Genomic DNA, 15393 nt, shown 5'->3' with positions numbered 1-15393 from the left:
CGGCTCAAGCGCGGCTTCTGATCTTTTGCCGGTTGCGTGTTGGCCTTGTCAAGCAGGACCACTCTCGTGCCTGTGACCTCGCCCTGCAATGGTGTCAGTGGCTCTAGTTTGCCACTACTGGACACCAACTTCTTGTGGGAGGGTCTTGTGAGACAGGGGCTCCTGTGCTGGCCTTCATTCGTGGCCCCGTCCTCACACAGGTTCTTGAATCCACTCCCGAGTTTCTGAATGGTCATTGCGGACAGCAGAGCTTGGTGGTCGGAGGCCGCGATCGCTCCCGTTGTTGCAAGCCTGGGCAGGTGGCTGGATCTCATCACTCCGTGTTGGTCAATGGCAGTGGCTGCTATCTGGGTTAGCTGAAGATCACCCTGGCTGCTTCTGCCTGTTGGGGCCATCCACAGGAGTTTAGCATCCTGGGCTGCGATCAAAACGTTCCCGCTGGGCTCAGAGAATGGATTTGCCCGTCTCTGCGGGCTCACACAGTAGTGCAATATTCTGCCGCTCATTGCTGGAAAGTTCCTCACCGGAGACTTTCTGTCTCTCTCCAGAAATCCTGGAGACCAGGGCTCTGCCCCTTCTAGATTCTGTCCGGTGACACGATGTCTCCGCTCACAATATTTCTCCCTCCTTCACTGCAACTCTCGAATAGTTCAGCTACTCGCCGAATAGTCGTCCCAAAACTCACATCCACACTCTTCCCGAGTTTGAGGACTAATGGACATACCGGGCAGTCACAGTTCCTCTTGTGTCCTGCCTCTCTGTGATGTAACTGGCGTGGCCCGGGGAACGGGATTATGACGTACCATGAGTTCCATATTGGCGATGGTCTTTGACACCAGGGACTCTTGGCATTGGGAAAGGCAGCTTTGAAGAAAAGCGGTTGTTTATGGAGGGTGCCGGCATGGCATGGGAGGGAGAGAGGGTATTTACCTGAGGCAAGCAGGCAGCCAGGGACAAGGAAGAATTTGGGAGGATGGAGTTTGAAGTTCCCGACACCGGCTCTCCTGGCCATGGCCCTCAGTCCCATTTCCTTCCTCTTCACAACCTCCAGCCTGTACTGGGTCAAAGGAGGGTGTATTGTGCATAGCCTCAGAGCCTACTTGAAGAGCTGGGCACACTGCATGGAAATTGTACTGATGGTTTTAAATCGCCACCCTCTTAAGACAAAGAAGTAGGATGAATCTAAATACTATTAATACTAAATACTGATAATAAATCTAAATAAATCTCAATACAGTGTGAGAAGCATCATTTACCCCAGAATGATCTCATGTTCCTACCATGTTCTGAGTACTGAAAATAGAGCTGAAATGAAGGAAGCCAGTTCCAGCTCTCAGGGAATTATTCTATTAGCGAAGGACACAGAGGACAGACTCATCCAGGATAAATAACGTGAGCAAAGAAGTGTTTGGGGCTGGAGAGATTGCTTAGTGGTTAAGGCACTTGCCTGTGAAGCCTAGTGACCCAGATTCAAGTCCCCAGTATCCATGTAAGCCAGATGTATAAGTTGGCACATGCATCTGGAGTTTGTTTCAGTGGCTAGAGGCCCTGGTGCATCCATTCTTTCTCTATTTGTCTCTCTTAAATTAATAAATAAATACTGTATTGAATAAAGAAGTGTTTGGGGGCTTGAGAAGATGGCTTAGTGGTTAAGGCATTTGCCTGCAATGCCAAAGGACCCAGTTCAATTCCCCAGGTCTCACGTAAGCCACATACACAAGGGTGGCACCTGCATGTGGAGTTCGTTTGCAGTGGCTGGAGGCTCTGGCATGCACATTCTCTCTTTCTCTGAAATAAATAAATAAATAGAATATTTTATTAAAAAAGAAGTGTTTGGGAAGAAAAGAAGCATGGAATATGGGAGGTTAATGAGCTTTCCCCGTGCTGTGACAGAGAACCTGACACTAACAACTCCAGGAAGCAATGATTCACTTGTGCTCACAGTTTGAGAGATGCCAGTTCACCAGAGCTGGGCTGAGGAACAGAGCTGTCCACAGAGCTCGTCTGGGCAGTGGAACAGAGCTGTCCACAGGGCTGTCTGAGCAGTTTTAAAGAATTTGCACATATAAAAACCCTCCCCTTAAGTCCTCTGCTCTGCTCCCTTGTTTCATTGATTCTTTGGAATTTTTTTTTTTTTTTTTGGTTTCTATTTCATTAAGTTCTGCCCTAATCTTTATTTTTTCTTCCATCTACCGATTTTCAGTTTGCCTTATTTTTCTTTTTTCAAGGCTTTAAGGTGAACATTAGGTCGTTTACTTGCGACCTTTCTAATTTCTTAATATAGGTGCTTAAAGCTATAAATTTCCCTCTTAGGACTGCCTTCATTGTGTCCCAAATGTTTTGATATGTTGTATTCTCATTATCATTTGACTCTATGAATTTTTTGATATCTTGATTTCTTTTTTGACCCATTCATCATTTAGTAGTGTATTGTTTAGTTTCCATGATTTTGTGTATGCTCTATAGATTTTCTTGCTATTGATTTGTAGTTTGATTCTGTTGCAGTTGGATAGAATGCAAGGAATTATTTCAATTTTCCTGTATTTGTGAAGATTTGCTTTTTGTCTTAATATATGGTCAATTTTAGAGAATGTTCCATGTGCTGCTAAAAAGAATGTATATTCTGCAGCATTTGGATGAAATGTCCTGTATATCTCTGTTAGGTCCATTTCTTCTATGACCTAATTTAATCCAGATGCCTCTCTGTTTATTTTTGCCAGGATGACCTGTCAATTGATGAGAGTGGGGTGTTGAAGTCACCCACTACAACTGTGTTTGGTATTATCTGTGACCTTAGTTCTAATAGCATTTGATGAAGTTGGGAGCCCCTATGTTAGGTGCATATATGTTTAGGATTGTAATGTCCTGTTGGAATGTGCCTTTATTCAATATAAAGGACCCTCCTTATCTTTCCTAACTAATGTTGGACTGAAGTCTATCTTGTCAGATATTAGGATAGCAACCCCTGCTTGTTTTCTAGGCCCATTTGTTTGAAACACCATTTTCCAACCTTTCACCCTAAGATAGTGTCCATCCTTTGTAGAAAGGTGAGTTTCTTGGAGGCAACAAATTGAAGGATCCTGCTTTTTAACCCAGTCTGCAAATCTGTGTCTTTTGCTTGGGGCATTGAGGCTATTGATATTAAGAGAGATTATTGAATGGTCTGTATTTATTTTTGCCATTTTTTTTTTGTATTTCTTCCAGTTTTACCTTTGCTCTCTTGTGTTAACTAGTATTTGAGTATTGTTTATTTTTTCCAGGTACCTTATATGTGTGTTTCTCTTTCTCTTCCGCATGGAGGATTCTTTCAAGTACTTTCTGTAGAGCTGGTTTTGTCTTCAAATATTCCTTTAACCTGCTTTTGTCGTGGAATGTCCTTATTTCTCCACCTATTTGAATGGACAGCTTTGCTGGATAAAGTAACCTTAGCTGACTGTTGTTATCTTTCAGAACTTGGAATACATCACTCCAAGCCCTTCTGGCTTTTAAAGTTTGTGTTGAGTAATCTGCTGTTATCCTGATGGGCTTGCCTTTGTAGGTAACTTGATTTTTTCCCTCTAACTGCTTTCAATATATTTTCTTTGGTTTGTATGTTTGGGAGTTTAATTATAATATGGTGAGGAGAAGTTCTTTCTAGGGTTTGTCTTTTTGGTACCTAAAGGCTTCCTATATCTCGCATTGGTACCTCTTTCCCAATTTGGGAGAAGTTTTCTTCTATGATTTTGCTGAAAACACCTACTATGAATTCTTCTCCTTCTACTATACCCTGAATTTTTTTTTCTGTTTTATTTATTTATTTGAGAGGGACAGAGAGAGAGAGAGAGAGAATGAGGCCGATAGAGAGAGAGAGAATGGGCACGCCAGGGCCTCCAGCCACTGTAAATGAACTCAAATGTGTGTGCCCCCTTGTGCATCTGGCTAACGTGGGTCCTGGGGAATCAAGCCTCGAACTGGGGTCCTTAGGCTTCACAGGCAAGCGCTTAACTGCTAAGCCATCTCTCCAGCCTATACCCTGAATTCCTTTTTTTTTTTTTTTTTTGGTTTTTCGAGGTAGGGTCTCACTCTGGCTCAGGCTGACCTGGAATTCACTATGTAGTCTCAGGGTGGCCTCGAACTCTCGGAGATCCTCCTACCTCTGCCTCCTGAGTGCTGGGATTAAAGGCATGCGCCACCACGCCCGGCTTACCCTGAATTCTTATGTTTGCTCTTTTCATAGTGTCCTGAATATCTTGAAATTCCCATTCATACTTTCCTATTAATTTGTCTTTCTCTTTGTTGGACTGTGTTAGATCTGCCACCTGGTCTTCTAGCTTAGATATTCTGTCCACTCCTTCATCCATTCTACTGGTGAGATTTTTCTATAGAGTTTTTTTTTTTTAATTTCATTTTCTGTGTTCTTCATTGCTAGTAATTCTGACTAGTTTTTCTTCATTATTTCTATTTCCCTATTTATGTCTTATAATGACCTCTTTATTTCATTAAATTGGTTTCCTGTGTCTTCTTTGATTACTTTGATTTCCTATTTGAATGAACATATTTATAATCATTCTTTTGAAATCTTTCTCAGGTATTTCCTCTAACTCATTCTCACTGGAAGTCATTTCTGATGCATTAATACTTTTTGGTGGATTTATATTGTCTTGATTTTTGGTGTTTCTTGTGTTATAATGTATATATATTTGCATCTTGGATTAATTTTATGCTTTGATTTTCTAGTTAGCTGCAGTATTATTAGATGTATCAGTCAATCTGATGTTATATATCTTCAGGGTAGGAGCTTAGGGTGCTAGGTGTGGCTCTTAAGACTCTCACAGTATCTACAAAATTGACCCTATGTGTTGGGTTTGCCTGCAATGAGAGTATTCAATCAGGCTGAGTGGAAAAAAATATAGGCAGATTCTAAAGTTTAACTGAACAATGTATACATTCAATGAAAAACAGCAGAGTATTTATGCAAGAGTAAGTATCAGCCAGACATGGTGGCGCACACCTTTAATCCCAGCACTTGGGAGGCAGAGGTAGGAGGATCACCATGAGTTCGAGGCCACCCTGAGACACCATAGTGAATTCCAGGTCAGCCTGAAGCTAAAGTGAGACCCTACCTCGAAAAACCAAAAAAAAAAAAAAGTAAATATTATGACAACCAGAGCCTCTAACAAAGTCACTGTCCCTTAGGGTGTGTGGTGCTCCACACCCTTAATCCTAACAACTAGGAGGTTAAGATTTCTGGGCTGTTGAAGGTTCCAAGTCAGCTTGTGACCAAGTGAGATCCTTCCCTAATGTACAACAGAAGAGGAAACAAAGCACTATAAATCAAGAAGTAAGAAATAACAAGCCCAAAATATAGCTTATTTAAGAATGGCAAATCCAACCATTCATCAGATTTAACACATAATTTATCCTGATATGGAAGGTACAATTAGCACTTCTGGTTCAGGCCTATATACCAGGCTTCTTTGGCAGGTACTGGCCTCGTGTAATCCCAGTTACCTTTTGGGATGAATTTGGTCTCAGTTATGCTGTGTTCCTGCTTGGGTCCTTCTTTGGTGCACTGTGGGTTCAAGTAGGCTGGCCTGGTCATTGGATCGCTGCTCTGGTCGCTGGTGCTGGGTGCTGTGAGCTCCCTTCCTCTGGTCTCTGGTGCTTGCTGGCGCTTGTGCTGGTGGTGGGGGAGGGGAGGCTGTGGATGGTGGCTCTAGTTCTCCTGCTGGTCCACATGATCCTCGACCTTGTGATCTGCTCCTCTGTTGTTGCTTGCTGCAGTTCTCCCTTCATGTTTCTTAAGTTTGTAAAGAACTCAGGTGTGAGTGGAAAATCCCCTCACCTGGCTTTTCCTGCAGCTCAAGCCAAGCCTTGCAGCTGTGGCCCTGTGGACCTGGTGCTGCCTCTGCTGGAGCCGCTTCTGCCTGCCTGTGTGGGCTCTGGATGCTCTGGATCTCTCCTACTTCTCTGCTGCCATTGGTGATTTCTTATACACCTCACTTTTTAGTAGAAGAGTATACTTTGCTGTTTTGTTTTTTTTTTTTCTTTTTCTCCCCTAGGCTGCTTTGGCGTGGTTCCTACATCGCCATCTTAACCGGAAGTCCTAGAACATTTCTCTAGATGCTTATATGCCATCTGTATTTCTTCTTTTGAGAACTATTTAGATCCATAGCCCATTTTAAAAAAATATTTATTTATTTGACAGAGAAAGTAGGGGAGAGAGAGAGAGAAGGAGGGAGAGAATGGGCACACCAGGGCCTCCAGCCACTGCAAACAAACTCCAGATGCATGCGCCCCCTTGTGCATCTGGCTAATGCGGGTCCTGGGGAATTGAATCTGGGTCCTTTGGCTTTGCAGGCAAATGCCTTAACTGCTAATCCATCCCTCCAGCCCCCATAGCCCTTTTTTTTTTTTAAATTTGAGAGCAACAGACACAGAGAGAAAGACAGATAGAGGGAGAGAGAGAGAGAATGGGCGCGCCAGGGCTTCCAGCCTCTGCAAACGAACTCCAGATGCATGCACCCCCTTGTGCATCTGGCTAACGTGGGACCTGGGGAACTGAGCCTCGAACCAGGGTCCTTGGGCTTCACAGGCAAGCGCTTAAGCGCTAAGCCATCTCTCCAGCCCCCCATAGCCCATTTTTAATTGGGTTGCTTGAGTTCTTATTATTTAGTCTTTTGTGTTCTTTGCATATCCTGGATATTAATTCTCTGTCAGCTGTATACCTGGCAAAGATTATTTTTTACCATTCTATAGTTTGCCTCTTTGGTCTATTCACAGTGTCTTTTGCTGTATAAAGCTTTATAATTTCATGAGATCCCAGTGGTTCGTTAGTGGTTTTATTTCCTGAGCAACTGGGGTTATATTCAGAAAGTCATTGCCTATGCCAATATGTTGAAGGGTTTCTCCTACTTTTTCTCTAGCAGTTTCAGAGTTTCACGTCTGATATTGAGGCCCCTGATCCATTTGGACTTGATTCTTATGCTCGGAGAGAGATAAGAATCTATTTTCATCCTTCTACATATAGATATCCAGTTTTCCCAGCACCATTTGTTACAGAGACTATTTTCTCCATTGAATACTTTTGGCATTTTTGTTGAAAATCAGATGGTTGTAGTTGCCTGGATTTACATCTGGGTCCTCTATTCTGTTCCATTGATCTACACATCTGTTTTTGTGCCAGTACCATGGTGGCACATCCCTACCTCAATAATGGGGATGTAAATGACAAGCAGCCGGGCATGGTGGTACATGCCTTTAATCCCAGCACTCAGGAGGCAGAGGTAGGAGGATCGCTGTGAGTTCGAAATTCCATAGTGCATTCCAGGTCAGTGTGGGCTAGAGTGAGACCCTACCTTGAAAAACCCATAAATAAATAAATAAATAAATAACATGCAGGTATACTAAAAATGCTTAGCATTATTCATCAGGGAAATGGAAAAGAAAACCATAGCAAGATATCACGTCTCTCAAGTGAGGATGGCTGTTACTACAGAGCCAAAAAGATAACTAATACTGGCAATGAGATGGAGAAAAGAACCCTTTGTAGACTGTTAGCTGGAATGTAAATTAGTGCAGCCCTTGTTGGAAACAGTGTGGTGGTTCCTCAAAAAAAAAAAAATAGAACTACTAGATGATCCAGCAGTCCCATTCTGGGGCATATAGCCAAAGGAATAGGAATCTGTGTGTCAAGAGACAAATGAACTCCTCTGCGTATTGTTGGATTAGTCACAACAGCCAAGAAATGGAGACAACTTTAGTATGCCTCAACTGATGTGTGGATAAAGAAAATGTGGTATGTGACCTCACGGAAATGATACTCAACAACAGAAACTGAAATCCAGTCGTTATGTTAAGTGAAATAAGCCTCGTGCATAAAGACAAGTACAATGTGATCTGCCAAAGGTGAGCTCATAAAAGTTGAGAGAAGAGGAGATGAAGAGATTAAGCAGTTAAGGAGCTTACCTGCCTGCAAAACCTAACGACAGGAGTTCAATTCCCCAGTACCCACGTAAATCCAAATGTACAATGTGGTGCATACATCTTGAGTTTGTTTGTGGCAGCAAGAAGTCCTAGTGTGGGCTGGAGAGGTGGCTTAGCAGTTAAGCGCTTGCCTGTGGAGCCTAAGGACCCTGATTCGAGGCTCAATTCCCTAGGACCCACGTTAGCCAGATGCACAAGAGGGTGCACGCATCTGGAGTTCGTTTGCAGTGGCTGGAGGCCCTGGCACACCCATTCTCTATCTATATGCCTTTTTCTCTCTCTGTCTGTCCCTCTCAAATAAGTAAATAAAAATAAGCCAGGTGTGGTGACACACGCCTTTAATCCCAGCACTCAGGAGGCAGAGGTAGGGAGGATCACCATGACTTCGAGGCCACCCTGAGAATACAGAGTGACTTCTGGACCAGCCTGGGCTAGAGTGAGACCCTACCTGAAAAAAAAGAAAAAGAAAAAGTCTAACAGATTTATTTAATCATGCTGTATACACATGGGAACTTTCAATAATGAAAACCCAAAGATCCAGGGTGGACTATTAATTTGTCACTCAGGCAGACACAGAAGAAATGATTTGACAGAATATGACTTTTTTTTTTCTGTAAGCAAGAGCCCTTTAGAGCTGAGCCACCTTCCCAGCCCCTAACTTTTTTTTCTGTAAGAATACAGGCTGAATGAAGAAACTAGAAAGACCTGTTCAGATTCTTTGTGGTCACTTTTGTTGTTGGATTTCTTTTGTTGTTTGTTTTTGTTTGGAGATGGAGCCTCGCATAGCCCAGGGTGGTCTCAAACTTGCCATGTAGTGGAGGATGATATTGAACTCCTGGTCTTCCTGCTTCCATCTCCCAAATGCTGGGACTACCATGCCTTGTTATTCCTTATAGTCGCTCTGTGCAATGCAACATGTCTTCTCCTGTGTGTGGAGCAAGACCTCATCTGTCGCCTGCTGCAGGTGTCTCTCTGGAGCCTGGGTGAGTGACACTGATGGCCATGAAGACACAGATCCTCTTGCCACCTTTCACTTGTCCTACCAGAAGCTGCTGCTTAGCATACAAGCTCTGCTGTCCAGGGAAGGCTGGATTTTAGGTGGAGCATTCTGATGGCACTCCTGCGGCAACTCCTCACACATTCTCTCTTCCCTTACAAAAGGTGAGGGTTGCTTGAGAAATGTCCTGATTTGGGGGTTGAAGATCCTGACCCTGACATTTGTGCAGATTATTCTGAATATGCTGGCCATCAGGAAGAAAATCCCGGCTGACACTTTGGAAAAACGTGCTGATCTCTTAGTAGAGAATCCTCATCTTCAGGAAGAAAATCCTGGTCCTGATGTTTAAGGTAGAATGTATTGATTTTTAGAGAGGATACAGTGGTCTTCAGGTAGAAAATTCTGATCTTTAGGCAAGAAATCCTCATCCTGACATTTGAGTAGATTATTCTGTTCTTTGGGTGGGATATGTTGATTTCTATATAAAAATTCCCGATCTGCCGAGTGTGGTGGCACACACCTTTAATCACAGCACTCACTCGGGAGGCAGAGGTAGTAGGATTGTGAATTCAAGGCCAGCCTGAGACTACATAAGGAATTCCAGGTCAGCCTGAGCTAGAGTGAGACCCTACCTCAAAACAAACAAAACAAACAAACAAAAAACCATACAAACAAAATCCTGATCTACAGGTAGAAAATTCCGGTCCTGATACCTAGGTAGAATATTGTAGTATTTAAGAACACAGTGGTCTTTGGGTGAGGAATCCTGGTCTTGATATTTGGGTAGAAAAGCCTGGTCTTCCAAAGCAATATTCTCATCGTTCAATAGTTTGGGAATTGAACAGAGTATTCTGAGTTTCAGTCTTAATAGCCTGGCTTCTGGCTCAACAGAATGAATGTCCAGCTTAGCAACGTGAGTATCTGGCTCAGCATTGCAAACTTCGGTCTCAACTTCTATTCCATCACCCTGGATTTCTGGCCGGTCACCTTGAGTTTCAAAAGATAATCATGGACTTGTGGCAGAATATCCTGAAGGCCCTTACGACTTAGCTGCTTTTTGTTGTTGTTGTTCACCTTCTTTTGTTATAACAAATAATGGATTGTTGAATTTTACTTTTTGAACTCTACTAAAAGGCTTACCTTATCTTTGGCAAAGCAATACTGCTGCTACCTCCCAAACAAAGGTTCTTTCTCATCAGTTGTAACAAAAGGCATTTCCCTATAGCCAACTTCCTCTTGGGCGGGAAAGCTTTGTGTTCTGCCATTTAGAAACCCTGGTTCCCTTTTTTCAAAAGGAGACCAGCTGGTGAGGAGCCTGTTTCATGGTTTGGCTAAGAGCTTGGGCCTATTGAAATAATTCATTCTGATGCTGATTCTGTCCATCTTCTATGACTCTCCAGGCATCCTGTAGGGGGTTGGCCTTGAACTTCCAATAACAGCATTCAAATTGTTTTGAAAAAACATGTCCTTTTAGTTCAGTGTGTTGAATCTGAACATTGTAAAGGGACCAAACTGATGCCATCACAGGCTTCAGTAAGGTGCCACCCTAACTAGGCCTAAGTTTCACTTACCAGGAGAAGCAGACAAGACTTCTGGGAAAGTGTGGGCTGTTACTCAGCAGTGACCCTGACATGTGGCCAGAGAAGATAGTGGCCCAGGGGCTGAGTCAGATCCTAGAGACATGTCCAAACATTCCCAGATATTCCCTTTTGCGCCTTTCACACCAACCAAAGATGTACAAATGAAATTGCTGCCTACCTAGCTGATCATGATAAAGGGTTACCCAATCTGCCTGGAATTCCCCTAGATCTAGCCCACCAAAATTCCTCTAGCTGTGCTTAAAAGGAGCCTGTGAGCTCCTCCCCCTGCATGCTGGCTGATTGTGCAGAATAAACGCTCTTTGCTTTTACATACTACTTGAGTCCAGGGTCTTTCTTCAGCAATATTTGGACCCTCACATTTGGGGACTCATCCAGGATTGCTGGGGACCCCCAAGACTCAACAGTGGAGCGTTTTCAGGGGAAAAACTGGTTCTCCACCGATCAGTGAGTCGGGGCGCCCCTCCGTACTGTGTGTCTTTCTTCTGCTCTGTTCTTTGTTTCATTTTCGGTAAATCTGGCACCAGGAACAATCTGGAGGCCCACCGAGTTAGGATGATGAGCCACTTATTACCTCGGGGCCAGGGGGTTCCAGGGACACTCTAGACCCCCTCTAGTGGAGCTGGAAAGCTCCAGTCTGGTGGAGCCTCAGAGATCCAGTCTGACTCTGGTTTCGATAAATACTGAGAGGTCGCGTCAGAGCCTGTTCACAGGATAGGCCGCTGTCAGCAGCATTTGAGTATCCTTTTCACTTCCTGGGAAATTTGTTTTTGTGTCAATGTGTCTGTGTCTTGTTTGTTCTTTTTTGGTTTCTTGAAAGTTTTCTTGAAAGGTACTATTGTACAGGCAGCAAGTTCCACCCCGCTGGACCTAGTCCAGTCACACGTCAAGGATTTCAGATGCCTGGCGGACATCTGGGTTTAACAGTAAGGCCAGAAAAACTAACTATCTTTTGCAGGAATGAATGGCCGACTTTCGATGTGGGATGGCCAGAGGGAGGCACCTTCCACCTCCCCACCATTTATAAGGTTAAAGGTCTCATGTATGGGAATCCTGAGCATCCTGACCAGGTCCCATACATCACAGCCTGGCAGTACCTTGGTTGAGCCCCTTTTTGCCACCAGCCACAGCCATCCTGCCAGTTAAGGAGTCTAAGCTGCGAGAGGATCATAAGCCGGAAGTCCTGACTCCCTCTGCCCCCGAGAAAGACCTCCACCCACCTCCCTATGTACCCGCCCCTGCGCTGGAGCCCAGGGCCACATGTGGTAACTGCCGATCTGGGCCCAGGGGAAACTGGAAATAATAAATATGATTAGTCTTCCCCATACACGAATCTGGACGGCGAGACAGGGAGACCCCACAGCGGTTGCACTGACCTCGCAAGCAATAGGTCCCCCTGATCATGACGGCCAACAAGTTGTGGCCCATATCCCCTTCTGCACTAGTGACCTGTGTAATTGGAAGATGCAGAATCCAAAGTTTTCAGAAAAACCCTCGGCCCTCCTAGATTCTATGATAACTCACCAGACCACTTGGGATGACTGTCAGCATGTTTGCAGTTCTCTTCACAACAGAGGAAAGGGAATGGATTCTAGCCGCTGTCCGCAAGCTAGTTCCTGGACCTAACAGCCAGCCCACAACTGTACGGGCTGTCGTGGACACAGCCTTCCCCTTAGCCCGCCCTGACTGGGACCCCAACAGCCCTGAAGGAAAGGAGAGACTCAAAGCCTACTGCCAGATTCTGATGGGGGGGTCTCCAAGAGGCTGCTAGGAAGCCCATAAATTTAATCTAAGGTAGGGCAGGTTATACAAGGTAAGGAGAAAAGTCCAGTGGCCTTTTCAGAGAGACTATTAGAAACATATCGGACCTATATGCCTCGGGACCTGGAAGCAAGAGAAAACCATTCTGCTGTGAACATGGCTTTTGTCAACCAGGCGGCACCAGACATCCACAGAAACTTCAATGGCTGGCCGGTTTCGCAGGTAAGCAGATGTCAATAAGCCGGGTGTGGTGGTGTACACCTTTAATCCCAGCACTTGGGAGGCAGAGGTAGGAGGATCACCATGAGTTCGAGGCCACCCTGAGAATACAGAGTGAATTCCAGGTCAGCCTGAAACAACATATGGGACCCCTGTCCACCAAAAGGACATGGGTCCAAGAAGTCATTGGGACAGGTTAATATTCATGGACTACCCAGAGAGAAGTGGACTTAGAAATGGGATGGGTAACCCATTCATTCATGGTCATTCCTGGGTGCCCATATCCACTCTTGGGGCAAGACCTTTTGACAAAAATGGAGGTACAAATCCATTTCAGCCCCAAGGCAGTACCGATTCTCAATCAGAATGATCCTGTACATGTGTTAACTGTGTCCCTGGAGGAAGAATATAAACTCCACTCTTCTCCCTCCCAAGCTACCTCTGAAAGCCCGTATCTCAGGGAGCTATGGGAAAGGATTCCAGGTTCATGGGCAGAGAGAAATCAGACCAGGCTGGCCAAGCATCAGGCCCCAGTCGTGGTCCAACTGAGGCCTAATGCCAGCCCAATCTGAGTCCACGAATACCCTATGTCCCGAGAGGCCAAATTTGGTATAATGGCTCACATAAACTGACAGTGGGAACAAGGGACATTAATCCCTTGTCAGTCCACCTGGAATACTCCTCTCCTGCTGGTAAAGATGCCCCACTCCAGTGACTATTGGCCTGTGCAGGATCTGAGGGAAATTAATAAACATGTGGAGGACATCCACTCCACGGTGCTGAACCTGTACAGTCTGCTAAGCACTCTGTCACCTGAGCGCAATGTGTACACGGTGCTGGACCTCAAGGACACATTCTTCAGTCTGCCATTGGCCCCAGCCAGTCAACCTCTGTTTGCTTTTGAATGGAGTGATCCAAAACGTGGATTCAATGAACAGTTGACTTGGACCAGACTGCCACAAGGATTTAAAAGCTCATCCACTATCTTTGCTGAGGCACTCCATGAGGATCTGGGGGAGTACCACCAGGCCCATCCCCAAATAACCCTCTTGCAGTACATAGATGACTTCTTATTGCAGCCTCAGATGAAGAAGGCTGCTGCTCAGCCACAGAAGCCTTGATGAGAGAATTGGACCACATGGGATACCGAGTTTCAGCCAGAAAGGCGCAGCTCTGCCGCAGGGAAGTACCGTACCTTGGGTACATACTCAAAGGGGGAAAAGGCCTGTTGTCTCAAGACCACAAGGAGATAATCCTCAACATTCCCCACCCCAGAACCCGGTGACAGGTATTTGAGTTCTTGAGGTCAGCAGGGTTTTGCAGACTTGGGATACCTAGATTCACAGAAATTGCCAAGCCTCTCTATGAGACCACAAGGGGACAAGAAAGCTCCCTAGAATAGACCCCAGAAATGGAGAAGGTCTTCCTCTGATTGAAAGAGGCCCTTCGTGAAGCCCTGGCCTTGGCTTGGCCAGACATCCACAGACCTTTCCATCTTTATGTGGACGAAAACAAAGGAACAACAAAGGGGTACTGACTCAGACTCTCGGCCCTTGGAAGAGGCCACTTGCTTACGTATCAAAGAAATTAGACCCAGTGGCAGCGGGATGGCCCCCATGCCTCTGAGTAATTGTAACCTCCGCCTTATTGGTCAAAGACTCAGATAAACTGACTTTGGGCCAAACCCTGAGAGTGACTACTCCTCACGCTATTGAAGGAGTGCTAAAGCAGCCCCCTGGCAGGTGGCCGACCAATGCCAGACTGACTCCATCAGGCTCGTCTTCTCAATGCCTCATGGGTCCAATTTGCCACCAGTCAGGCCCTCAATCCTGCAACGCTGCTACCTGATCAGGATCTGGTCAGTGCATCCATGGCTGCTCGGAGACCTTGAGCAGTTTACAAGGGACCTGACTAGATCTCAAGGACGTTGCCCTTAAAGGGGCGGAGCTGACCTGGTATACAGATGGAAGCAGCTTCCTTAAGGACGGTGTCCCATATGCAGGAGCTGCAGTGACAATGGAAGAAACAACTGCATGGTCAGAGCCCTCCCTCCAGGTATGTCTGCCCAGAAAGCTGAACTGGTAGCCCTGACCAAGGCCTTGCAACTAGGCCAAGGAAAGAGACTTAATATCTATACTGACAGCCGTTATGCTTTTGCAACAGTACATGTTCATGGGGCCATTTATAAAGAAAGGAGACTGTTGACAGCAGAAGGAAAAACCACTAAAAACAAACAGGAGATTTGGACCTCCTGCAGGCTATATGGCTCCCCAAAGAGATAGCAATCATGCACTGCCCTGGTCACCAGAAAAGGGAGGATCCTACTTCTAAAGGGAACAACAGGGCTGACAAGGTGGCATGAGAGACAGCCCAGGTTGCTACCACACTGGTGGCAAAAGTGCCTCCAATGGTGACACCAACCTTGCCAGAAACTCCCAACTATACTGACTGAGAACTACGGAGGATCCATGCCGCACGGCAGCCTATAAGGAACAAGAATGGCACAAAACCCCTGACGGGAGGATCATTCTCCCACCAGACTTTGCTGGTCAGCTCACTAGACAAATACACCAAACCCACACATCCGGGTCAACAGAAGACTGAGGACTTATTTAGGTGAGCTCACCTCAAGGTTTATGACTTACGACAAAAAGCAGCAGAAGCCATAGCCCGATGCCATACTTGCCACCTGGTAAATGCAAAAAGCAGAGTTTCTCAGTCGGGAATCAGGGAAAGAGGAAGCTGACCAGGAGTAAATTGGGAACTTGACTTCACAGAGATAAAACCTGGTTTGTATGGATACAAGTATATATTGGTATTTATAGACACCTTTTCAGGATGGACCGAGGCTTT

Source organism: Jaculus jaculus, chromosome 6, assembly GCF_020740685.1.
Source record: "Jaculus jaculus isolate mJacJac1 chromosome 6, mJacJac1.mat.Y.cur, whole genome shotgun sequence".
In the NCBI taxonomy this organism is placed as follows: domain Eukaryota; kingdom Metazoa; phylum Chordata; class Mammalia; order Rodentia; family Dipodidae; genus Jaculus; species Jaculus jaculus.
Note: the sequence above shows the minus strand (reverse complement) of the source record.